The 25,782-nt window shown below is 37.9% G+C and overlaps 1 long non-coding RNA gene across 6 annotated transcripts in view; it reads right to left on the minus strand.

The window, feature by feature from the left end:
• Positions 1-16,251: 16,251 nt before the first annotated feature.
• LOC112678645 (uncharacterized) overlaps positions 16,252-25,782 on the minus strand; it is a 30,772-nt gene continuing 21,241 nt past the window's right edge. For all 6 annotated transcript variants that reach the window (XR_007407984.1, XR_007407983.1, XR_004811508.2 and 3 more), the window contains one exon: positions 16,252-25,479. This is a non-coding gene — a long non-coding RNA (uncharacterized LOC112678645). The remainder of the gene's footprint in view (positions 25,480-25,782) is intronic.

Consider the following 25,782-nt stretch of genomic DNA (forward strand, 5'->3'; position numbering starts at 1 on the left):
TCATCTTTTCCTTCCTGTTACACAGGTGGTGCCACAAGATCTAATTAAAGGTTAGCTGTCAGTTAGGTCCAGGCGAGCCCTTTGCAGTGCATATGAATTCTTTGGTCTCGCTGCAATTCTGTTCTGTGTGTCCTCTTACTCTGTAAAATCTGTGTGTGGAGTAAGGTCTGGATTTTGCAGAATAACTATACAGCTGCTGTGGAACATCCTCCATCTGATCCTCCTCCTGTAGTAAATTACCCTGAATAAAATTTTATGAGGGAGTGCCTGGGTAGCTCAGTGAGTTAAGTGTCCCACTCTTGGTTTCAGGTCATGATCTCAGGGTCCTGGAATCAAACCCGGCCTGAGCAGGGGGCTGGTTTCTCCCTCTTCTTCCCACTCGTGCCCTCTGTCACTCTCTCTCTCTCTCTCTCTCAAATAAATAAAAATAATAAATAATAAATAAAATATTTTAAACAACGACAATAACAACAAAACACCTCTGTGTAAACCATATGGAGTGGCCTGCTTTGTTTTCTGTTCTAAGTGCCCCCTCAGTCTGGGGGTACATTACTGGTTCTCCTCCACCTATAACGTGGAAAATTCCTTATGAAATTCTATTGAGTGAAAAAAAAAGAGGGAGATTTGAAAATAGGCCGTGGAGTATGAATCCGTTTGTATGTATGATTATGTACACACTCTCCCAGAAACGCACATGCACGCATATACACACAGAAAGATCTTTGGAAGGCCAAAGTTGTGTACAGGGGTTATTGTCAGTCTGGCTTCATTTCCCCCTAATTTTAACATATACTGCATTTTATGATCTGACTACTGTCAAATAAACTTCAATTGTCTTCTTTCTTTCTTCCTTTTTTTAATGCTCAGTGAGGAAGTGGAAATTTCTATATATTTCTGTCTCTTTTTCTTCCTCTCCTTTCCTTCCTCTCTCCTTCTCTCTCTTTATCCCTCCATCTCCTCCCTCTTGCCCTTCCTTCCTTCCTTCCTTTCCTTCTTTCCTTTCCCCCTTTTTTTCAAGAGAAGCTACTACTATTATAGATAATCTTTGAAGTTGCTTGAGGGAACCATATGTGCATAAGATTAGTGGCTTCCTGAGATACAAGAGTAAAGGAGCTCAAACTATTTTGCCCCAAGAGTCAAGATGATTGAAATCTGTTAGAATAGATTAGAATAACCCTAATAGAGGCCCAGTGATAAGAAAAGGCAAAAAAAAAAAAAAAAAAAAGCCAGGGAAATAATGTCACCACGAGGGCAGAAAAAGCTAGGACCAAATGGCATGGAGGACAGAAGGGAGGTTCTGTGCATGAATTTAAAAAGCTAGACTATGAGGAACTCAGGGTAATTTTCCTACAGAACACCATGGTCCTAGAGGTGTTGGGGATAAAGTCGATCCTTCCTTGAAATCTTGAAGAATCACCAGACTGATCTGCACTAGCTGATGCAAAATCTACTAGAGCATAAAGTCCACTCTAATCCTCACGCTCTTGGACATTGGCCATTATAAATGATTACTGGACTTCCGGTTGCCTCCAACTTTGGCTGCAACACAAGCTACAAGGTGGCAGCCCTGTGTTAGAGGTGGTAGTAGCTTTTTAATGAGCAACCAACATCTGCTGGCCGTTGTGAAGTCTGCCAACTTAGGGGGTAGAGTTGCCAGATTTAGCATGCTAAAATACAAGATGACCAATTTAATTTGAATTTCAGATAAACAATGAATACTTTTTTAGTGTAAGTGTGTCCTAAATGTTGCATGGGACCTACTTAGACTTAAAAAAAAAATTTGATGCTTTTTCTGAAATTCACATTTAATTGGAAATCCTGTATTTATCTGGCAATTCTATCGAGGTAATGAGTCCAAATCCCCACTCTAACAAGATAAGCATATGTTACTTCTCATTTTTCTGACTTAAAATGTTACTAAAGAAAATATTATAGTGGGAGACATTTGTGCAAGACCTCATAGCAGGTCTCAAGAGTTAGCAGGTTAATGATTACAAAGAAGAGAAAAGATGGCCAAAGGCTGCTGACCTCAGGCACTCTTCTAATAAGAGTGCTCCCAACACCCTTGAGCTAGAAGTCTATAGATTAGATTTTAAGAACTTTTAGCTGTAAGAACTGTTTTATTTTTTTTTTAATTTTTATTTATTTATGATAGTCACAGAGAGAGAAAGAGAGAGAGGCGGAGACACAGGCAGAGGGAGAAGCAGGCTCCATGCACCGGGAGCCCGATGTGGGATTCGATCCCGGGTCTCCAGGATCGCGCCCTGGGCCAAAGGCAGGCGCCAAACCGCTGCGCCACCCAGGGATCCCCAAGAACTGTTTTAGATGTTGTTTAATTACGAGAAATAAAAAGACAATAAAGCTGACAACAAGACAGGAACAAAGGGAACTGACCCTTGAAATATGAAAAGGACCTTTGGGAGAAGATGAGTCTCAGAGGAAGAGATTGATTTCTTGCTAACCTGCTTGAGTCAAGTCAAACTTGGAAATGTGGTTCACTACCAGGGTTCACTACCCAGGGCAATTATTCAGACCTCAGCTATAAATTGGGACACACACGCGCCCCTCCCCCCCCCCCCCCCCCCCCCCCCCCCCGGCCCCAATTATATCTGCAGTGATCATTTGTTACCTGGGCAATAAAGAATAATGACTACTAAGAAACCAAAGAAATAAACTAAGCATTTGGAAGCCGGGAATTCAGGTAAGAAGAGAGAGAAATCAGATTGGTCACTGACGTCTGGGCAAGAAAATCTGGAACATAGAATGCTGAAAAAGAAGAAGAAGAAAAAAAAAAGAATGCTGCATCATAATTAACACCCCTGCCATGAGAACATGGAAGGCTCTGATTACAAGGTGGAAAGTACCTAACCTCCCAATATTTCCTGCCAGAAGGGGAAGATAGCAAACTCAGGCTTCCCCAGGGCTGCACAAGACTGCAAGGATATTATCATAAATGACCTTTGTGTTCCTTATGTCTAGGCCCTTGTTGGCATATAAATCAATCAGAATGTATGGAAAGATTTGCTATTGCAACTAGAATCTCAACATAGGTCAAACAAAATTATTAAGCTTTCTTCAGTAGCAAAGGGATAGTCCTTTTGCACTAATCCACTTTGCAACCATGATTTCATTTGCAATACAATGAATAACTAAGTACTAAATAAATGCTTTCTGATGGGAATAAGAATGGGAATATTTTCAATGGTAATAAGGCCAGAAGGAGACTTGAAGGGAAAGTTGACTGCCACCCATATAGAGACCAATTTGACAGAAAAAGTCAGCTGGGCAAATATTTGACTTACTGTATTTCTTTCCATCTGTCCTTGTCCCAGAAAATTTTAAGAGGCTTAGCTGGGCAAATGTGTTCTTGCTTGGTGGCCTCACAAGAAGCACACATGATAGCAATACTATCCCTTTCTGGTTGTACCATGTTTTCTTCAGCAAAGGGTAGAGTTCTTTTTGGAATGGATACATCAAATTAAACAATTACTAAATCTTCACCTTGCATCCCAGCTGCAAATATGTTCTTCGTATTTGTTCCTTGGTACATATTTGCTAGGGAATATTATATTACAAAGCCTCTAAATCAACTATCAGAGTATTGAAATTAATTCACTCAAGCATTTCTCAGGGCCTACTATGTGTAAGGACCTTTGTTTCATGTTTAAAAAGATTTATTTTTTTCTTTTTTTTTTTTATCAAACCAAGAAATCCCTCTGCCAGACAAATATCTAAGGATGCCCATGGGTATTGTCAATAGTAGCAAAAACTGGAAAGCAGGCCCAACATTCACCAATCTTATAATGAATAAATTCTGGATATTCATACAATCAAGTATTATTCATCAATCAAACAATCGAACTCAACCTATACTCACCAACATAAATGAATCTCAAAATCATCTTGCCGAAATCTCAGACAAATTCATGCAATGTAATCCAATTTGTATAAAGTTTAAGATTTGGAGAAACTATGCAATAAAATAATGTTTAAGGATAAGTATCTAGGTGGCAAAACTACAAAGAAAAGTAAGAGGAATGAAAATTTAGGGTGGAAGTTACTTCCAGAAGAGAGCATAAGGAATACATTTGGCTTTAAGATGGTCACATTTTGTTAAATAAGAAAATCATGTTTCTATTAATATAAATTTGAAAAGAGACAATGAATTAACTGAGATGACATCCCACTGTACATGACTATAATATCTATTAGCTGAGAGTAATCAACTGAATGTCAAACAAAATTAACCCTCAGAACTGACTAGATAAGCCAATGACCCCATTATACAGATGATGAGACTTTGATCCAGACATAGTCAGTATTAAAATAATAATATTAAATATTTGTAAAATTTTCATTAGAGCACTTAATTCAGGGGCTGGTTTTTCTTTTACAGTGAGAAAAAGAAAAAATGAGTTTAAACAGATTTTACCAAGAAAAAGATAATGGATGTGGGATTGCCTAACCTGAAGAAAGGAAAACTAGGAACTAATTGATGATCAGCCTCAGACCCAGGGAAGGCTCTGTATAGGAGAGTCCTGTCCACATATTTCCTATGTCTGGAAAAGAGTAAGCAAGAGACATTTAAATTAAAATAGGACTAGATACATAGATAGGTAAGTAGGTAGATATATTAATGCATTTTTTTCATTTGTAAATACATAAATCTAAAAAGTAATGCAACAAATTGGCAGGAATTCGCTTGAGGAATGATATCAGAAGAAGATGAAATGGGATACATATTAACTTTCTTTAATTCTGCATTGTTTGATTTTTTACAATAAGCATATATTACTTTTTACTCTTTTAAGTTATTAATAAAGAAAATGTAACGGGAAACATTTGGGTTGGACAGCATGGTGGCTTTGATACTAAGTCTGTTATCTCTGTTACTGTATTATCCCTCCAATTAGAAATAAAGAACTTTTAACCATAGGCATCGCCTTAGTTGAGCATGGTTTGCTCAGTTGTAAGAAAGAGGAATTCACTTGAGCTAGTTGAAGCAATGCCATGTCAGAGGACAGGAAGTGCTTCTGGGATGGCCAGGAACTGCAAAGCTGGCAGGAATGCTCTAGCCCAAAGGCTCTCTTTTCCCTGGTCTCCTGTGCTAATTTGTTCTTCTCTTTTTCTATAAACAATTATCCTCCATCTTTCTGTTCACCGGAGATGGTGTCCTCCATCTCTGAATCTACATTACATTCTAAGATTAGCTTCTACAGCCAACTACCTAATATTCTAAGTCACATTTTCGGATCCCAGATTGTCCTGCTGAAGTCAATCATCTGTACCAGAGTGTCAGATTTACATGTCTCTCTCTCTCTCTCTCTCTCTTTTTTTTTTTTTTTTCCAGTTCACAGGGATTGAGGGAGAGCTCTGAGAATAGGAAATGGGCAGGTTCTCTAAGATGAAGCAGTGGGCAGAAAGGGAAGAAAAGCATCTTTTCTAAAGAGCCCTAAATCATTGCAATGGCCTGCTAAGGCTTGACTTTGGGGAATATACTACCCACTGTATATATTCCAAAGTTCAAGGTAATAAATATTTTAATATTCATATAAGATGTTTTGTAGTAACATCACATTTGAATTTTCATCAGACTATTTTATCCATGGAAATTTCTATCCAGGTTATTCAGAAAATACATGCTTAAAAAAATCTGGGTTGCTTTATAAATCAGGAGCATCTCTGCAAATTCTAAAGCCTGGGAGAACCCCAGTGAACATAAGGTATCAGAACCATCAGGAAAAGTGAAAATAACAAAAGTCACCCTAGGACAATAGAGGAAGATGGCAGGTCATCACTTTCAGATAACCTTAATGATAGTATGTCCATGGAGATGCCACCGGTCTTCTCTAGGCAGGACAGGCCAAGGCTGTCAGGTGTTTTGCTAAATGTCTGAGGTGGGGAGAGACAGGCTGAGAACAGAAGTCTTAATATTAGATATATGTGTGAAGATAATGAGTGCAAAGTGAGCAATATAAACCATTCTCCAATGTAGAATTAAAAAGTTCTAATGTTATGTTATAGAGAGACAATTGCAACTAGATAAAATTAAGGAAAAATTCTTTTGAGAAGACAATTTCCTTTTTAGTGCCATGACCCTGGAAGTGGATTTTCTACTCTTTTATTTCTCATCTTTATTTCAGCAGGACCTTCTTTCAAACTGGATACTTAATTGAACAAAAAGATAGTTAAAATGTGAGGACTTTATTTAAATGAGAATCTACCCATAGTGAATCATATCTTAATAGCTTGGCATTGTGCATCTGATCATACAATTTTTTATTTTTTTTTTTGGCAAGGAAGATAAGTAAAAGTTCAGACTAGATCAAGGACTCTTTCAAAGTAAGCTAGGTTCAATGCATTAATAAAGAGTTCCAGAAATCAGTTCAGCATAAGTAAAGTATTAGATAATCAATGAAAATAACTCAAACTAGATTATCATTTAATGTTACCTGTGCTTCTCTTGAGTTATTTAATTTGATATGTATTAGGAGATAGAAGTTATGACCCAGTACCTTTTTTTTCCTGATCCATTTTCTTAATCAAAGTGTAGTTGACTTACAGTGTTCTATTAATTTCATATGTACAACATAGTGATCCAACAATTCTATACATTAGGCAATGCTTACTATGGTAAGTGTAGTTACCATCTGTCAAAACTTTATAACGATGTTATTGACTATAATCCCTATGCTATAGTTTTATCCCCAGGACTTTTCTATTTTCTATCTGGAAGTCTGTACCTCTTAATCCCCTTCACCTATTTCACCCATCCTCCTACCTTACTTCCCTCTGGCAACCACCAGTTCTCTGTGTTTATGAATCTGTTTCTATTTGTTTGTTTTGTTTTTCAGATTCCACATATAAATGAAACCATATAGTATTTTTCTTTCCCTGTTTGACTTATTTCACTTAGCATATCACCCTCTAGGTTCATCCATGTTGTTGTGAATATTAGGATTTCACTCTTTTTTATTCTATATATAGAGATAACACACACACACACATCCCATATCTTCTTTATCTATTCATCTATCCATGGGCACTTATCCATATCTTGGCTAGTATAAACAATGCTAAAATAAACCTAGAGATGCGTATATCTTTTTGAATTCATGCTTTCATCTTCTTTGTATCAATACCTAGTAAATTATTGGATGGTATGATATTTCTATGTTAATTTTTTGAGAACTTCCACACTGTTTTCAACAGTAGCTATACCAATTTACATTCCATGGGTCAATAGCTTTTTAAACATATCGATGCTCCTCTGTGACTTCAAACTGCATAGGCCTGCAATCTTGAAAACATGCACTGTTGGTTAGACCCAAGCAAGATTAAGTAGGACACAGCAGAGAGCTCAGTGCACTTTAAAAATCATATCTGCACAATCTATTTTAAACATTTTTTCTTGGATGATAAGGAACATCTTTTCAATTAAAGACCAGAACATGTATTCAAACAAAATGCTTTGTGGGTAACCACTTGGCTTAATTTAAACTAGGGGCTCACTATTCTCAAAGTATTCTCCCAGACCAGGAGCATAAAATACCACCTAGAAACCTTTTGGAATATAAATTTTTAGGCCCCACTCCAGATCCACTGAATCAGAAACTCTGGGGGTGGGGCCCAGCAATTTTAACAAGCCTTCCAGATGGTTCACATGCACACTAAAGTTTGAGAACCACAGCTTTAAACTGTTCTAGTCTGATGACTTTTATTGAAAACAGAAAAAAAAATCTAGGCCATTGATAGAAATGAATTCCCCCATCAAAACACCTACAAATGTACTTTTAAGCCTTGATAGATTAATCATTCAGCCTGGGATATAAAGATTAACCAAAATAATTGCAATTCAACAGCCTTTAAGCATTACCTTATTCTAGATAAAAGAAGACAAGTTTCCAGTTTTTCAGGTGGAAAGTGTTACAATAGTATTACAATAATTTTTCTTTTGCTAGTGAAGATTTTAATTATGGAATCCTCTGTAATCAGCACTGCAGAAATGATACTCTAGTAATGACTGAGAATGCTTGTTTAATGAGGTTGCCTAATTCAGGAACTTGAATTAAAATTTTCAGAGTAAGTTTTTCCCTGGCCTAAAGACTTTTAGACTGGTATTCCATGTTCTAGAAGATCATCTTTTGTTTATATCTCATTTTTCTGACCTTCTTATTTTTCCCAGAAATGAAACTTCTGAGGACTTCAAAGGATGCTATAAATGTTAGTTAACATAGGGAATGGATTACTATCTATTTTATGGCCTGATTGCTGTTTCTTTTTCCTACAGAAAAGGAGTAAAGTATTAGACAATTTCTCTCCATGCTTCTCAGGTCCCCCTCGTTGATCTATGAGAGCCCTTAGAGGCTAATAATATTACCTAGGGATTAATTAAGCTAATTTTAGGTTAGAAAACTGTTTTGGGGGTGGCCCCGGTGGCTCAGCAGTTTAGCACCTCCTTCAGCCCAGGGCGTGATCCTGGGGTCCTGGGATCGAGTCCCACATCGGGCTCCCTGCATGGAGCCTGCTTCTCTCTCTGCCTGTGTCTCTGCCTCTCTCTCTCTGTGTGTCTCTCATGAATAAATAAATAAAATCTTTTAAAAAAAAAAACTGTTTTGAGTTGGTAAGGATGTTAACAAAACTTTTATAAGACTTTCCAATAAATCTGTGTTTGGATACAGTTTTAGGCCTACTCAGGCTTTACTGCAGATAAAAAGGGTCCACTTTAAAATAGACTCCCTTAAATCACATTATTCTGAAGGAGGATTTTAAATGCACTGTCATTTATATAGGAAAAAATATTACTTTGATTCGAAAGACATTGAAGACAAAGGCAGAAATCACATCCACACTTAACTATAAAACTACATAAGCCATGGAAAACAACAAATTCCTTTCTATTTACAAACATTTTTCTGTCTAAGCCTACAAATAGAGTAAGAAATTTTCTTTTTTTAGATTTCTGCCCCTCTTTAATATAAATCTCTTAACTCTGAAAGAAAAGGTATATAAAATATAACTTTTGAGAAAAAACTTAGATATAATTGAATTAAAAATTAATAAGTAAAAATTCTCCTCTACATGAATTTTGTGGTGAATATAATTTGGATATTTATATCTTAAGATATTCTTATTACAGCTACCCAGACTAGTAGCCAATTTTTCCCTAAAAGCCAAATATTTGAAGCTATTTATTTAGTACCAAATATATTTTTTGAATAACTGGTTAAAGTATTATTGTTCAGTATAATAGCTTAGAGTGGGATGCAATGTTATTATTACAATATTTAATCAAAGATCCAGATATATCAGAATTTTGTCCCAATAGTCATCCATCACTATAGGGAGGGTAACATATCCATTTGTTTAGTCAACACATATTTATTGAGCACCTACCATTTGCCAGGTGCTGGGGATACAGTAATGAACAAAACAAATCACATTGCTACTTTCACAGAACTGGCCTTCAACTTGGAGTGACAGGTCATAAATGAATATATCAAATAAATATTTAATGTATCAGATGGCAGAAAGTGCTGATATGAATAAATCAGTTAAGGGACTAGAAAGAGTAGAATACAAATGGACAGGGAAAGGTTCTCTATTTTTATAGGCTGGCCAGGTTAGGAGGGGCCTCTCTGAAGAGGTACCTGTTGCAGAAAGCAGAAAATGAAATGAGGGAAGAAGTTTTATGAACATAGGCAACCCCTATGGAGCCGAGGGGTGAGCAAGTGACGGGGGAGTTGAAGATGACAAAGTATTAGTAGCCAGGAGCCAGATCACTAAGGACTGTGTAAAACAAGGGAAATCCTTTGGGTCCATTCTTGAGTGAGACAGAGAACATTAAAATGTTTAGAGCAGAAGCGTGACATGGGATTTTTAATGATTGCTCCAGCTGCTGTGTTAGTGGTAAAGTTGGAATAAGGACACCAATTAGAAACTATTATAACAGCCCAGGCAAGATGTGAGAGAGACTTGGATTAAGATGGTAGATAACGGATGGGGTGAAAACTGGTCATATTTGGGATATATTTACAAGGCAGAGTCAACAGGGCTTACTTAAGGATTAGATATGGGGTGTGAATGGAAGGGTGGAATTAGGATGATTCAAGGTTTTAGACTCGAACACTAGAAGAATGAAAGCACAGCAGAGAATGTACTTATGGCAGGAGGGAGAGAAGATAGATCATTATTATTAGTGGAAATCTTGACTTCTTGGAGGACTCTGTGACATCAGTTGAAGGAGAACTTAGTAGGAGAAGGAAATAATTGGCCAAAGAGAACAATGTCCAGAAAGATTGAAGGCTACTCTCAGGAAAGCAGCCTGCGAGAGGCGAGCTAGACACTTGCGGGCCACTTTCATGTGGCCTCTAACAACGGTCCCCTCAGCATCAGGCATTCTCAGATGTAGGTCCGCACTGGAGATAGGGAAGCTGGAATATAAAATGGAAGGCGCCATATGATAATAGAACTTGGGCATGATGATAAAACACCCCAGGGAGACTGCAGACAGAACTGTGGGGAATTTTGCAGGGACTGGAAGGTTCTGCAATACCACATGTGTAAATGGGATTTCGAAACACAAGTTAAAGTTAGTATAATATTTATTTCGTTCAAATAGAGTACAGATAACCTAGGATTTCTTACATGTGCCTTTGGTTTCAGAGATTTCATAAATTAAAAATGGCAAATTGCTTCCCTCGCTGTCATTTTTCACTAGTGAAATGTTTTGCAATTAGTTTTCTATATTATGATATGGGAAATAAAAGTTCTAAAGTGGCACAAAATGGCATTTTAAATGTCATAAACCTGTCTTTGCATATAATTTTCTCAATAACATATATATATACAGCTATAAACATAAATCAGATTTCTAAAAAAAATAAAAAATCAGATTTCTGTGATTTTTACTTTTGATATCTCTTATATAAGCTATTTGTGATCTTCCACAAGCAGATGTATAGTCTACCAACAGCCTCGTTTGAAATAGGTATGTGCTAAGATGTAGCACATATTTATATGTACAGTATACATAGTGCATGCTGCAAATGGTATTTTAAATCACTACAAACATGGTGAAGGAAAGATAAGAGGCTTTTCATATCATATCTAGGAATATAAACACCTCTTCTCTGAATATACAATATCAACTGTCAGTGAGAGCTGATGATTATTTATGTAATAGAAAAGATGCATTTTGGCTTTTGTGATACACACAGCTATTTTTCTCAATTATTCTTGCCATGTCACCCATCATACCAAGAACTACCTCAGAGATAAGAAACAATGACCATTTTCTTCCAGGAACAAAGTGAGAATTATTTTGTTTCATGATGTGATTTTTCTTTCACAGTTCTGAAAGCCTTGTTGGTATGGAGGAGTTATTTCTTAAAATCTTCACACCAAAGATAGAGTAAAAAAGAGAGAGAGAAGCTATCAATATAATACTATTTTCATATTTTAAAGGAGCACTGAAGAGAAATTGCAATCTAAATGTTCAGGACCAGTTTTAAGATTTTAATGGTGGAGGCCTAAATGGAAGACTAAGTTTCTGGTTTAATTCACTTGGATAAGAAAAAGTGAACCCCATGAAGTCAGTGAGGGATTACTGATGATTCAGCATAAAGCTTTGCTCTTTAGACCAAACTTCTGACTATTAGAAACTACAGTATATTAAGAACAACTGCTTACATGTTCTCCTGGGTGATAGGCTGGTGAGCTTGTCATTGTATAAAGTAAAATAGAATTATTTTTACAAAATCTGTAATTAAACCCAAGGGACTTTGCTCTGAATTTATAGCTTAGCAAGGATTCTAAATGGATTCAAACAATAGGAAAATGTAGCTGTTGCCTTTCATGGATAACTACAATGGACCTGAAATAAGGATATCACTTCTCCTTTCTGAATACTACTAGCATTGCTTCCAAGATGGCACGAGATTTTCAGCAAGATACAAGTAGAAGTTTCCTTGAGTGAAAGAAACTTGAAACATGATCTCCATTAGAGTAGGGAGCCTGTTGGTCTTGTTCATCACTATATCCTTGGCACCTACCACAGTGTCTGGCACATAATAGGAGCTCAATAAATATATTCAATATATGATTGAACCTATCTGGGAAAACTGTACATATTAGCATGGCTGCTAATGCAAGGTGCTTGACAATGTTAATCCCTAATATATGGGAATGAGCCAAAAGGGAAGATTATCTAAAAGTGTTACAGTAATTCTGTCTAGGGCCAATTAAAGAACTTCCTGTGATCTCATTAGAAAGATAAAATTAATTACAGGCAAAGGTGTCCACAATTGAAATTGTTGAACCTGTAGCATGTGCTGTTGGTGTCTCACTCATCACGTCCCCTTGGGTTTTACCATTGTAGTGAACTCTAGTCTACCAGCATCTTCACCTCTTTGCTGGAGGGCTCACCTGGCGGGCAGGACCAGGGCTGACAGGAGCAGTACAGTGTTACAGGTTCCTGTACTTAGAAGGGAGTGCCATGAGTGGGGCTTTATTCTCCACAGTTGCTATACTGAAATTCTTAGTGAGTGTGTCTTGAACTCTTGTGTTCTGTAAGTGAAGTCCCCTGGGACAATAGAACATGTACAGGAGGCTCAGAGCCCTACTCATGCTCTGCTCAGCACTCTCTTCTTCCTATCTTTCTGCCTCCCCCCTACCCTGGCCCAGCATTCTGCGCCCCTCTGCCATGGCAGGGGCCCGGGCACAAGCTGAGGTGAGTGTCAGGGTCAGGCACACGTATATAACACGTCCCAGGATGCCCAGCCGTAAGATGGGATGGGGGAGGGACCAGGCAACTGTGAGCATCTGTAGTTGCTCTATGAGTATCACTGTGCCAGAGGAAGTGTGACATTAAATAATAGCAAACATGCGCATGCACACAGGTATATGCCTGTGCCACATACAGGTGCACAGGTGCAGACACACAAACCACGACAGAGAGAGAGAATGAGAGAGAGAAAAAGAGGCACCTTTTTGAGCAAGGGGCACCTCATTTTACTCTGGGCCATGCAAATCTGGTAGTTGACCCTGAGTGGAACCCTCTCCACACCTAGGCATGGCACAGACCAGGAGTGCCAAAGACTGAATCTCCCCCTACCCACTTGTCCTACTGTTAACTAACAGGTTGTTGTGGTTGGTGGGAGGATTAGGAAGTGCCTGTTTTATGTTAGCTCCAGAGTTCTCCAGCAGGATTCAGCTCCTGTTGGCAGGTGATAACTTGCTTGCTAAGGAGCCCTTATGGGCTGCCTTCCCTTCCCTGTCTCGTTTCCTCACTTGCCCACTGGTGCATCCTTACGTCATCTTTCAAATCCACCCCTTGAATTGGAATTCTTGAGTCCATTTTTGGAGAACCCCAAGGTAAGATATTCATAAGCCAACACTTGATAGATGTCTAATATCCTTGACTAATTGAGAAATAAATATCTCCAATAGAGTAGAGTCCTTTCTTTCATAGGCTTCTCTCAATTCAGAGGTTTTCAGGTTTGTGTTTCTGCTTACCTTTTCCTATTTGGGATGCATAACCAAACTTAATCATTCCCTTGTTTATTTCCTCCTTCTCTGATTTGAATGCAAAGGATTCAAGCTCCCCAGGGGTCCCTCCCTACTCTATAATTCTATGAATCACTTGGCTTCTTTCTAAAAGAAAAGGAAACAATGTTCTATACCTATTACCACAAGATACAATAATCTGTGGATTTCTGAATTCTGCTGTGGAGGTATCTGTTTTTGTTAACTATGACCTTCAAATTACAAAGAAGCTACACACGTCTATCTGATCAGTTATTCTGGAAAACAGATATTTTCAATTGAATCTGAAGATGCGACTTCAACATTCCTTTCCAAATTTGGGAAAGAAACTAGGAATAGTGGAAAGGTATATGAGGTATGAGATTTATTTTAAGAACAAAATATGTTTTGTGCTTCACTATTTCTAAGTTTTAAATCTTTATTTTAGAATTTTAATTTTTTATACCATGAAACTTGATTTTATTATTACTATGATTGTTGTTGTTGTTATTGCCGTTCCATGTCCATAAAGCACTGCTGCTTTATGGTGAAATGAAAGTGAGAGAGTTTGGAGAAGGAGTTGTCAGGGTTTTGGTGAAACCTCCCATTTGGGAATGATTTGGAGGAAAGAAAAATATGATGCTAAAAATTAGAAGTTAATTTCCACGTTCCCCGTTCCCTTCAGTGATTCTTCGAGTCTTGGATAAAACAAGTTGCAGTTGTTGATAGAAAAAGGTCCCTTCCCTTGCCATGTCTGAGACCTAGTAGATGCAGTATATCTGAAACTAAATTAGGGTTGCTAAGGCAAATTCCAGATCATCCCTTGACCTGAGTATTTTATGTGGACCTTATCTTCTCTCGGCACAACCTTGATTACCAAGCCTCTTGACTTAAAGCTATCTGCTTGACCTGTCTTCCCTGATTCTTCAGTTTTAGCTATCCTTTATATCTATATCTCTATATATCCTCTATATCCATCCACTTCCCTGTCCCAATTCCTTGTCCTGGTGAAAAGGTCACTCAATCATTCACTTGTTCATTCTTTGAACAGGTATTAATTGGTAACCTAAGGTGGGAATCAGTGAACTATAATTCAAGTACCAATGTAGTCTGCAGAATGGAAGTATCTGCATCACCTAGGATTCTGTTAGAAACGTAAATTCAGGGAAACTGGGTGGCTCAGTCAGTTAAGCCTAACTCTTGATCTCAGCTCAGGCCTTGATCTCAGAGTTGTGAGTTCAGCCCCATGTTGGGCTCCATGCTAGTTGTAGAGCCTACTTAAAAAAATAATAATAATGTAAATTCTTGGTCCCCACCCCAGACTAAATGAATCAGAATGCCTAGTGGGAATCAAGAATCTATGTTGTAACTAGCTATCCAGCTGCATCTTAAAGCTTAAGATGCATACCAGTCTTGGTCTAGATTGGAACCCAATAAATTGCATTTTTAATAAGTTTTCAAGTAATACTGATGCTACTAGTCTAGGGGCCACACTTTGAGAACCCCAGATCTAGAAGTTTAAATTATTAGTCCTGCTACCTAACAGCCTGAGTCGGTCTCTCTAAATTATTTTTCAGCTTTAACCTCTGCCTTGATCACACCAAACCCAATTTTACTGTGAATGTTTCAAACCCAACTTACCAACTCACAGCTTTTTTAATTTGGTGGCAATTTGAGACAGTCGCCACTGTATCCTACTCATATGACCACTCTCATTGTCTTCATTTTTGTTTCATGTACTTTAAAAAAAAAAGATTTATTTATTTATTCATGAGAGAGAGAGAGAGAGAGAGAGAGGCAGAGACACAGGCAGAGAGAGAAGCAGGCTCCATGCTGGGAGTCCGACGGGGGACTCGATCCCGGGTCTCCAGGACCACGCCCTGAGCCAAAGCCAGGCACTAAACTGCTGAGCCACCCAGGGATCCCCTGTTTCATGTGCTTTAACTGAAAATCTTATGACATGTTGGACTGGGTACAAGTTAGAATCAGATTCCATGAGTTTAAACTTTAAATTTGTCATGTTACCTTTATAATTTTCAGCAAGTCACTTACCATTTCCAGAACTTATTTCCATATCTGCACAATGGAGATGAGATGGATGGAAAGACATTATGTATTTGAAGGAAGTTACCAAATAATCTGACACATAGCAGGTGCTCAATAAATGTTATTTAAATTGTATATCTTTTTAAAATGCCATCTAATGCCAAACAATGACATGAAATATGTTTTAGTCATTAAACTTTTAGTCTTATATATGTCTTCAGCATGCATTTAGTTTCATTTAAAATTGACTTAACTTTATTATTATCTCTACTTTATTCCTTCTTCATTTTGGTGACCTCTAGGAAGTATAAAATTCTATTTTCCTTTGATTTGTAAAAATACCTAGAGTTTTTAAAGTAAAGCACACTATAATAGAATGTTACGGTGGTAGTTCTAATGTTTCCTTTCCTATATTTCTTTGTCGTTTGATGTCAAATAAAAGTCACAGCTAAACGTACCCTAAAATTTCTCATTAGAAAGAATAGCTTCAACATTGACTAAGCCTTTCATCAGAGCATGTGAAATCTCTTTATAGGCATTAGGAAATTAAATTTTAAAACACCTCCATCAGGAAAGTCAGAATTAGAACACGTGGACAAGAACCACATACGCTACTTTAAGAAACAGAGGCTCACACTAGATCTATTAGAGTGACCTGAAAATATTACAAGCCAGCCAGTCTGCTCATTCCTATCATTTTAATGACTGATATGGAACTCCAACTTTGAAATGGGTTTTTTTGTTTTAAATATCACAATTACACAAAAGCAATGCATGCATATGCTTACAAAGATCAAATAGGACTGAAATGGTTACAATGAATATCAATAATTTCTTTCTTCATACCTCCCTAACCCCAGGTTCCCTAGAAACAACTTCTCCTTAACTACTAGTTTTTGTATATATAGATAGTATGCTTATATTGCTACTCTTGATTTATCAATGTTAGATAGATACTTTTTACACCCTTCTGTGATAAACAAGGATAGCGATCAGGACCAACTACCACCATCCCTCTCCCATTCCTTCCACTGTGATTATATTGGTTGTAATTAAATAACATAAAAGTAGAGTATTTTGAATATATATAAAGTTTCACTGCAGAGTCAAATAGTTGTACTAACAGTTGCACTATGGTTCCATTTCTTTTCATACACAGCCTCTTGGTTTTGTTCCTAGAATTCCTGATTACTTTACTTTGTTCTCGCAATTTCTTCTCATAACCATCTTTTTTTTTTTTTTTTTTTTTTTTAATCTGAAGTTCCATCATACCCGGTACTTATCAAATGAGTCCATCTTCTCACTCCTACTCCTACTCCAACTACAGAAAGTTTCCACATCAACCTCCAGCATTGCTATCTTGGGACTACCTTCCAGTCCTGTCCCACCATTTCCTGAATTTCATGTCTTCCTATTTTCTAGTATAGCCGGAGGCCCATTTTCTCTTTGCTGGTTGAAGATATTTTTCTTCTACTCTCTACCCCACACTTGATAGGAAATTTACATAGGTATGGAATTCTAGGTAGAAAATCATTTCCCAGCAGGATTTTGAAAGGATTTCTTTGTTGTCTTCTAAAGACAGTAAACAACTGATTGTGAGTAAACTCAGAGGTCATAGGTTAAACATGCTGTGGTCTAGTGTGGTGTCTCCAGGTATAAACATCTTAAGAATTCGTAGAGAATGAAAGAAAAATATAGATCACATGATAACAAGAGTCAACATGTAAGTTGTGAAACCTGGTGGTAACTGAGAGCGTGACTTACTATTATTTTACCCCAAGTTTTATCTGTAACCCTTTAAAATAATAGACCTTTATCCAGTCTTAAGCTATATTCATCAGTATGTGTGTGTACATGTCTCTGTTTTGCTGTTTGAAGCTTGGATTATATACTAACCAGCTATATGATATCATGTAAATTATGGAATTTTTTGAGCCTCATAGGGTTGTTGTGGGGATTAACTAAACTATAAAGATTTCAGACACATTGTAGGTGCTCAGCAAGTGGTTACCACTACTACTATCTTATGAAGAAGAATAGAAATAATAATTCTACTTTTCAAATGACCAAGCATACCAATTTTTTGTACAAGAAAATTATTTCCAAAATAGCCTGATTCAAACATACTAATGTTTAGTGTCATGAACAGAAGTGAATGAATACTCAACTTCTCACTAGATCAGCACTGAGCCTATAGACCAGGGACCTACAAACTAGAGCCCAGTGCCTGTTTTTGTACAGCTTGTGAACCCAAAATTATTTTTACACTTTTCTTTTTTTTTTCTTAGTATTTTATTTATTTATCCATGAGAGAGAGAGAGAGAGAGAGAGGCAGAGACACAAGCAGAGGGAGAAGCAGGCCCCACGCAGGTAGCCCGACATGGGTCTTGATCTGGGGACTCCAGGATCACACCCTGGGCCAAAGGCAGGTGCTAAACCGCAGAGCCACCCAGGGATCCCCTATTTTTCTTTTCTTGAGATATATTTGACATACAACACTGCATATGTTTAGGGTTGATTTGATACATTTATATTGCAATATGATTGTCACTGTAGCATTAGCTAACATCCTTATTTGTCACACTATCATTTCCTCTAGAATTGGGAATAGTTAAGATCTAGTCTCTCAGCAAATGCAATGTTTGTAATACAGATCTCTTGTCTATAATATACTCTTAGATAGTTGAAAAAATAAAATAACATTATGTGACATCTGAAATTATATAAAATTTAAATTTCAGTGTCTGGAGTTTTATTGTAACACAGCCACATTCATTCATTTGCGTAGCGTCTATGGCTACTTTGGTGCTATGGCAGCAGTTGAATAGTTGAGTAGTAGCTGCCCAATGGCCTACAAAGCCTAAAATGTTTCCTATTAAAATCTTAAAGTTTGCTGACCCTCAGACCATTAGTCCTGACTTCTCACTACAGCCACAACCTAATGAGACCATCCCAAGATCCTTGCATTGTTGTCTCTCCATCTGTAAACAGTCACCCTGTAGAACCCACTGTTCCACCAGTCAAACCATCCTGTGTTCTAAGTTCCTTATCCCTCACCCATTTTCTCACATCTGCTGCTCCTCTGGTGGCTCTGACCTCAGCTTCTTGTCTTAACCACAATTCACACTTACCTCTGACATGATATCCCCTCCTGCTAATCTGAGAGGAGACCAGCAGATCCCATTCAAATGCAGAAGTCCACCCCAGCAGCTACTCCAGTAAGAATCTTCAAGAGTTTTCTGGATGCAATTTTGGAAAATTTAGTGTGTTTTTTTTCACAGTGTGTATTTTCACTCTTGGCCAAGATGGATATTAAGTATCTGCTATGTACCTAGCACTCTACTATGTAAGAGGAAGGGGGCTAGAAGATGGAAAGAAAGCTGAGTTAGAGTAGAAGGAAGGGGCAAAGAAAAACAACAAGATAAAACAATCAAGAAAATGAACCAGTTTGGTGACATACTATAAGGCACAGAATGACTGACTGACTGACTGAATGAATGAATGAATGAGGAGTTAATGAGAGTGATTGAGAAAGACTTTGCTAAGAACCTAGGATCTGAGTTAGTTGGGCCTTAAAGGATGGGATAGATTTGAAGAATGCCTACTGGAGGGGAGTAGGAAAAATAAATAGGTCAGTGAAATGAGTTCTGTATCTGAACCACCTATAACAGGGGTCATGGGTTGTAGAGGCGCCTGCCTTCCCGTTTTCCACCCACCACCACCACAGCCCCGCCACCCATCCTCACAGCAATACATCTCAAAAAGGTACCTCAATGAATAGACTAGAAAATGGTGACTGTCTCTGGCTGGGCCAGTTGGGTAGAGGCACTCTCTCCTCCAGGGTGGCAGGCAGGCCTGCATTTGGGCAGAAGCAGGTGGACAGGGCAGCCCGGATGGCTCAGCAGTTTAGCGCCTGCCTTCAGCCCAGGGCGTGATCCTGGAGTCCCGGGATCGAGTCTCACGTCGGGCTCCCTGCATGGAGCCTGCTTCTCCCTCTGCTTGTGTTTCTGCCTCTTTCTCTGTGTCTTCATGAATAAATAAATAAAATCTTTAAGAAACAGGTGGACAGGGTCACTGTCAGTATTTGCACTCCCAGGGCCAGATACCCTCATGCACAGCACAACCTGACTAATAGTATATCGCAGATCTGAAATGAATAGATCCCCAGCTGCATCTTATGTTTAGGTATGTTTTGTTGGAATTCTCCAGTGCATTAAAATGGCTTAAATTAACGTTTGATAATATACTCTGTTGGTGAGACTGTGGCTAAACAGGTGCTCTCATTGTTGGCAGGAATGCAAAAATCGTACAATCCCCACAGGGAGGAATTTGACAAAATCTAGTGCAATCCCATATGCATTTACCCCTTTGACACAGCAATTCCGATTGTAGGCATCTGTTATAAAGATGTATTGGCAAAAATACAAAAGGATTTATGTTCAAGGCTGCTCTTTAAGGTATCATTTAGAATAGCAGTAAATTGGAAACAATCAAAACTGTCTCTTAATAGTAGACTGACTCAACAAACCAGGGTTGGCAAACTTCTATAAATGGCTAGAAAGTAAATATTTTAGGCTTTGTGGTCATATGGCCTCTATTGCAACACTCAGCTCTATCATCAGATCATAAAAGCAGTCATAAAACATAAATGAATGTGTGTGGCTGTGTTTAGATAAAACTTTATTTGTGAACATTGAAGTTTGAGATCTATATAACTTCCATGTCACAAAATATTCTTCTTCTTTGGATTTTGTTTTCAGCCATTTAGAGAACATAAAACTCATTCTTAGCTTGAAGTACATACAAAAACAGCTCACAGAGTAGATTTGGCTCTCGAGCTGTACTTTTGTTAATCTCTGGAATAAACTATGGTACATTCCCACAATGGAACCCCATATAATTGCATAAAGAAGTGAGGAAGATACCTATTTCCTGTTATGGATCCAAAATTCAGTAAGGGGAAAAAAACAAGGGGCAGAACAATATTTACAGCATGCTATCATTTGTGTAAGAAATTGAAGCAAATTGTATATATGTAAAATGTTTATATTGTCAAAAAGAATGATGGGAGACTAAACTAATAACTCCTTAAAGCAGTTACTTAACAAGGGAAGAGATGAAAGGTGGTGAAATGGACAGGAGTGGAAACAAGATTTTGGTGAATGTAACTTGTAGTATTGTTTTGACTTTGGAATATATTTTTGACATAATTAACAAATAAAATGAAATCACAAAGGAAAGTATTGATTTAGTTGTCAGCACTTAAAAATTGGGATATTTTATAAAGAAATCTAAATTTCCTTTCTTTTGGATATCACAAGATCTGGCTGGCATCACGGAGTCAACTTACCCACTCGGCAGCTGTCTGAGGAAGGCACGTTTTAGCAACTTCCTTTTTAGTAAGACGTGTATTATCAGATTTGCTATAGGACAAATCTGTTGGTCTCACTTTCCCTTGCCGGCCTGGCCTGTGTGGGCATTAAGTTTGTAATTTCTGCCCTAGGGGAGGCAAATGAATTAATACTTGATGCTTCAGAGGGCAGTAATAGAAAACTATGCAGTATTTTGAGCAAAAGTATGCAATGAAAAAAAGTAGTATTTCAGGGAGATTCACCAGCCAGGGTTATGCATAATGATCTAGAGTGGGGAAGAGCCTGTTGCCAGAGAGTCTCATCCAGATTTGGTTATGCTCACATAGGCGTGAGATAAATTAACCCACGTGGGTGATGGCTGCAGGATGGAGAGAAAGTAAAGAAAAAGCCATCAGGACAGGGAATCAAAAAGAATGAGGAATTACATTAGAGCTGGAAAGGACGGAAGAGATCACCTAATCTCACACCTCTCTTTTATAGGAAACTGAAGCCCAGGGTGGTAAAAGGAATTTCACATCTGGTTAACATCAAAGTTAAGATCACCATCTAGGTTTTTCAAGTCTTAATATAATGTAATCGCCATGAAATTTTATTGTTTTGAGGCTGCAACAGACAGGGAGAGACAAAACTAGATAAAGAACTTTATAACACTTTGTTACCGTATAAGCACTAATTATACCATGGTGTCCCCAGCATATAAAGCAGCTGCTATTCTGGCTAATGGCAAAGTCGTACCACTGACAGAAGTAAAGACTCCCAGAGAGAAATTTTCTTGGGGAGAAGATAGGAAATTTGAGTTTTAAACATGGTGGGTAAAGTGAAACATGTAACTGGTGATTCTGGTAGGCAACTGAAAATCTTTACAAATTGGCAATGTTATGTAAGATATGTCTCTGATTATTGCTACTATAAATTAACGTCAATTGATTTAAGGTATTTGATGTCTTATAACAAGAAAAGAGGGCAGCCCGGGTGGCTCAGCGGTTTAATGCTGCCTTCAGCCCAGGGCGTGATCCTGGAGTCCCAGGATTGAGTCCCATGTCGGGCTCCCTGCGTGGAGCCTCCTTCTCCCTCTGCCTGTGTCTCTGCCTCTCTCTCTCTCTCTCTCTGTGTCTCTCATGAATGAATGAATAAATAAAATCTTTAAAAAAAAATAAACAAGAAAAGAGAATTGTAACTATACATTTGTCAAAAAACATAGGTTATAAAATGCAAAGTGAATAGTAATATATCAATATTTGCTCAACTGTAATAAATGCACCAAACTAATGCAATATATTAACAAAAGAAGAAAATTGTGGGGGGTAGGATACATGGGAATTCTCAGTACTTTTTCCCCAAGTTTTCTGTAAACTACTCAAAACAATAAAGTCTATTAATTTTTAAAATTAAGTTGGTGGAAAGATCCACCAATAACCTATTGTGAGGCCACAAAATCAAAATTGCCTATTTGTTCTCTCAGTACACCTCCATTGGGAAGTACATTACCAGAAAAGACATAAATGACTAAATGCCAACGCAGATTTAGAGTGAATATTACTTTTAGCTTCTGAGAAAAAAATTGTGAGAATGTTTTAAAGATCAATTTAAAAATCAGTAAGTGAAATTGAAAAAAAAAAGTTTTAAAAAGGGAATTGCTTGCAACCTATACACAGCTTTCCAGTATTTTTTTCTGCCGAAATTTGACTTGTTGATCATTGACACTCTTGGCAAGATTGGTCTTTGTACCTAAGACAGGTTTTGAACTGTAGTGTAGATTGCAATACACACTCACTGACTCTATGACAAATGGCTGGAAAATACACATACAAAACTGCCCAAATGAACCACAGCATCACCAACCCAAATGTGTCAACCCCCTAGGAAGTAAATACTGATCTCTAAAGCTGTACTGATTATACAGTGGTTCACTTGGGTCATTATCTTCAAAGTAATTAAATCAACCCAGGGTTGTTCACATAATAATGTAATTTTCATTACTTTAAAACAGGTAAAGAGTGACTTGTCATTCCTGTTTGCTCTCCAGGTACATTCTAAAAGTTCATTTTTCTCTTTCCTTTCCTTCTTTTTTCTTTGATATAAGTTACTGTGTAATGTCAAGGAAATGAATGAAAACATACATAGACACTGGCTTTGTTACACCACAGATTTAGAATATTGTAGTGTTAGAGTTTCAAGGAATTGACTTAATTATTTTATTTCCATGGGTCTCAACTGGGAAGCTTGTATCCACTTATCCCTCTGAGAGCCATTACTGTAATTCAAACTCCTCATTTTAAATTTTCTTTTTTTAAAAGATTTATTTATTTGAAAGAGAGAGAGAGCAAGAGCAAGCCAGTGGGGGGAGGGAGAGAGAGAGAGAGAATCTCCAAGCATACTCCCCACTGAGCAGGGATTCTGATATGGGGCTCGATCCCAGGACCCTGAGATCATGACCTGAGCTGAAACCAAGAGTAGGAGGCTTAACTGATTGAGCCACCCAGATGCCTCCAACCTCTTCATTGAGAAGAAACTAAGATTTCAAGACATTGATTGACTTGCCCAAACTCTTTAGTGATAGGTCCTGGACTTAAATCTCTTTGTTCTTTCCTGCACAGCATCCTTCCTTTCACATCACGTTACCATAGGTCAGTTGATTCAGTTCCGTGTATCTCTGGTGTATATCAACAAAACACGAGTATGTTTAGATGGGATGATCTCTACAGCTCCTTACAGTTCTATGATTCTATCAGTTATTAAACCGTTTGTGGAGGGACATCTGAGTGACTCAGTTGGTGAAGAGGCTGCCTTTGGCTCAGGTCATGATCCCAGGGTCCTCGGTTTGACAAAGCCTATGGGTTCCCTGCACAATGGAGAGTCTGCTTCTCCCTCTCTCTCTCTCCCTGGCTCATGCTCTCTCTCACTTGCTCACTCTCTCTCAATAGATAAAATCTTTTAAAAAATAAGTTAAAAAAAGAAAAACTGTGGGGACATAGGAGTGTGTGGGGAGAAGGTAATACTATCTAGCTTTGATTCCTTTTTCTCCTCTTTCCCTTAACTGTAAGGCAAAAAAGGAAATAAAATATATTTAATCCAGCATATGTATGGAAGTTAGACTGTAGCTGGTCTGCAAAGTGACTTCTAGGGTCACCCTGTATATCACACAGACACCAGGAGGCTCTCACAAGGTCTCATCTTTCTCAGGTAGACTAACCTTCCACCTTTCATATTCCACCCAACTACTCCTCTAGAAGTAGGGTTTTAGTACACAAAATACACACGCTAGCATAACCACTCAGTCTCAAATTTCTACTTGTTTCCAGAGCATTCAAGCTACAAATAGCTGTTAAGCCATCATTCCTACTTCACGTGAATTTACTTATACATAATTACCTTCTTTATGGCTGCCTTACATCTCTCATTTGGAATAGGATCTCATCTTCCTTTCTTGGGAGAAAAGTCTGAGAGAAGCTTTAAAACCTGGTAAATTACTCTTTCTTTCATCCTCTTCAATTCTATGGCTTAAATTCTCCATCAAGCAAGGAAGACCTCTTTTTCGATACACCCTTCAATTCTGAGAAAAACAAACTACCAGGAGCTAAATTGCTGTCCTGTGGCCAACAAGCAATTCCTGGCTTCTGGCTGTAAGTTCTCTGTGTACCTCTTTGAATTGTGAAGATTAGTGACACAGTAGGTCACTGTGGGTTGTCTTGCCTTGTGAGAAGGTCTTTGGGTACATGTACCTTCCTATATATGCCCTGAGCCAAAGACTACATACAGCAGGAATTCTTAAGAACAAAGGTATGCTTCAAATACCCAAGTAATATCATCTTTGTACAGTGTAACAGGAAATCTAGTATCCTGGGGAAAGAATAAAATTAGAGGTACAGTCCTTGAATATCTAAAAGCTATTTTTTAAATAGGATCCCATCAACAATTAACACATCTGAGACTATTTATATTACAAACCTAGGGGAGAAGCTCAGAGTTATGGTTTATGCAATTAGAAATCACATTTGCAAAAACCTTGCTAATTCTTCTTACTCCATAATGTTCAATATACCCGCACACATGCACATTTTTAAGAGAAAAAAAATCCAGAATATATTGCTTCAAACACACTTATTTTTTTATATATATATTTCAAGATAATAATCAGAGCCACCGGGACAGACTGCTTGGGAGCTTCAAGAGCATCAATCAGTCTCATCGTTAGCAGCATCGCCTTTCTTTGGGGAACACTTTGTATCAGGTAGAGTGTGCCCCTGTTCTTGCCAGGGCAGACAAAGGGAGCAGAGTCTAAAGGATGAGAACAAGCCTGCCTGTTCTCCATGAAGGGCAAGAAAGGGGAGAATTAGTCAGCAGCACTCACTCTTCCACCTGCTTCCCAGATGCCTCTTACTGTTTTTACCTTGTCTTCTTCCTTTAAATTTGGACGGTTTGCACAGATAGGCAAAAAAAATGCTCCTGACCTTGCCACAAATACTGGACAATCAGACTGGGCTTTCAACGACTGCCTGACACTACCTCCTCTGGCCCAGATTTTTGGGGTTGGGACCTGAAACGAAAATAAAAGAAAATCTCAGTCCAAGGATGCCTTCTAAATCACTCTTTCCCCTCTCTTTTTTGTTTTCTCTCCCTATTTCCTACCTCCCGATTTACAGGAGTAAATATGTGAATAAACATAGAATATATTCATTGAAAACATCTGCTCTTTGCTTTATTCATTTGTTCATTTAACAAATGTTCTTTGAATGCATCTATGTGTTAGCTAAGTGCTGGGTGTGTACGTAGTAGTCAATAAAATAGACAAGGTCTTAATGAAGCTTCTACTCTCCTGAGTTAGACATTAAATCAACTA

Source organism: Canis lupus, chromosome 33 (assembly GCF_003254725.2).
Source record: "Canis lupus dingo isolate Sandy chromosome 33, ASM325472v2, whole genome shotgun sequence".
Classification (NCBI taxonomy): Eukaryota; Metazoa; Chordata; class Mammalia; order Carnivora; family Canidae; genus Canis; species Canis lupus.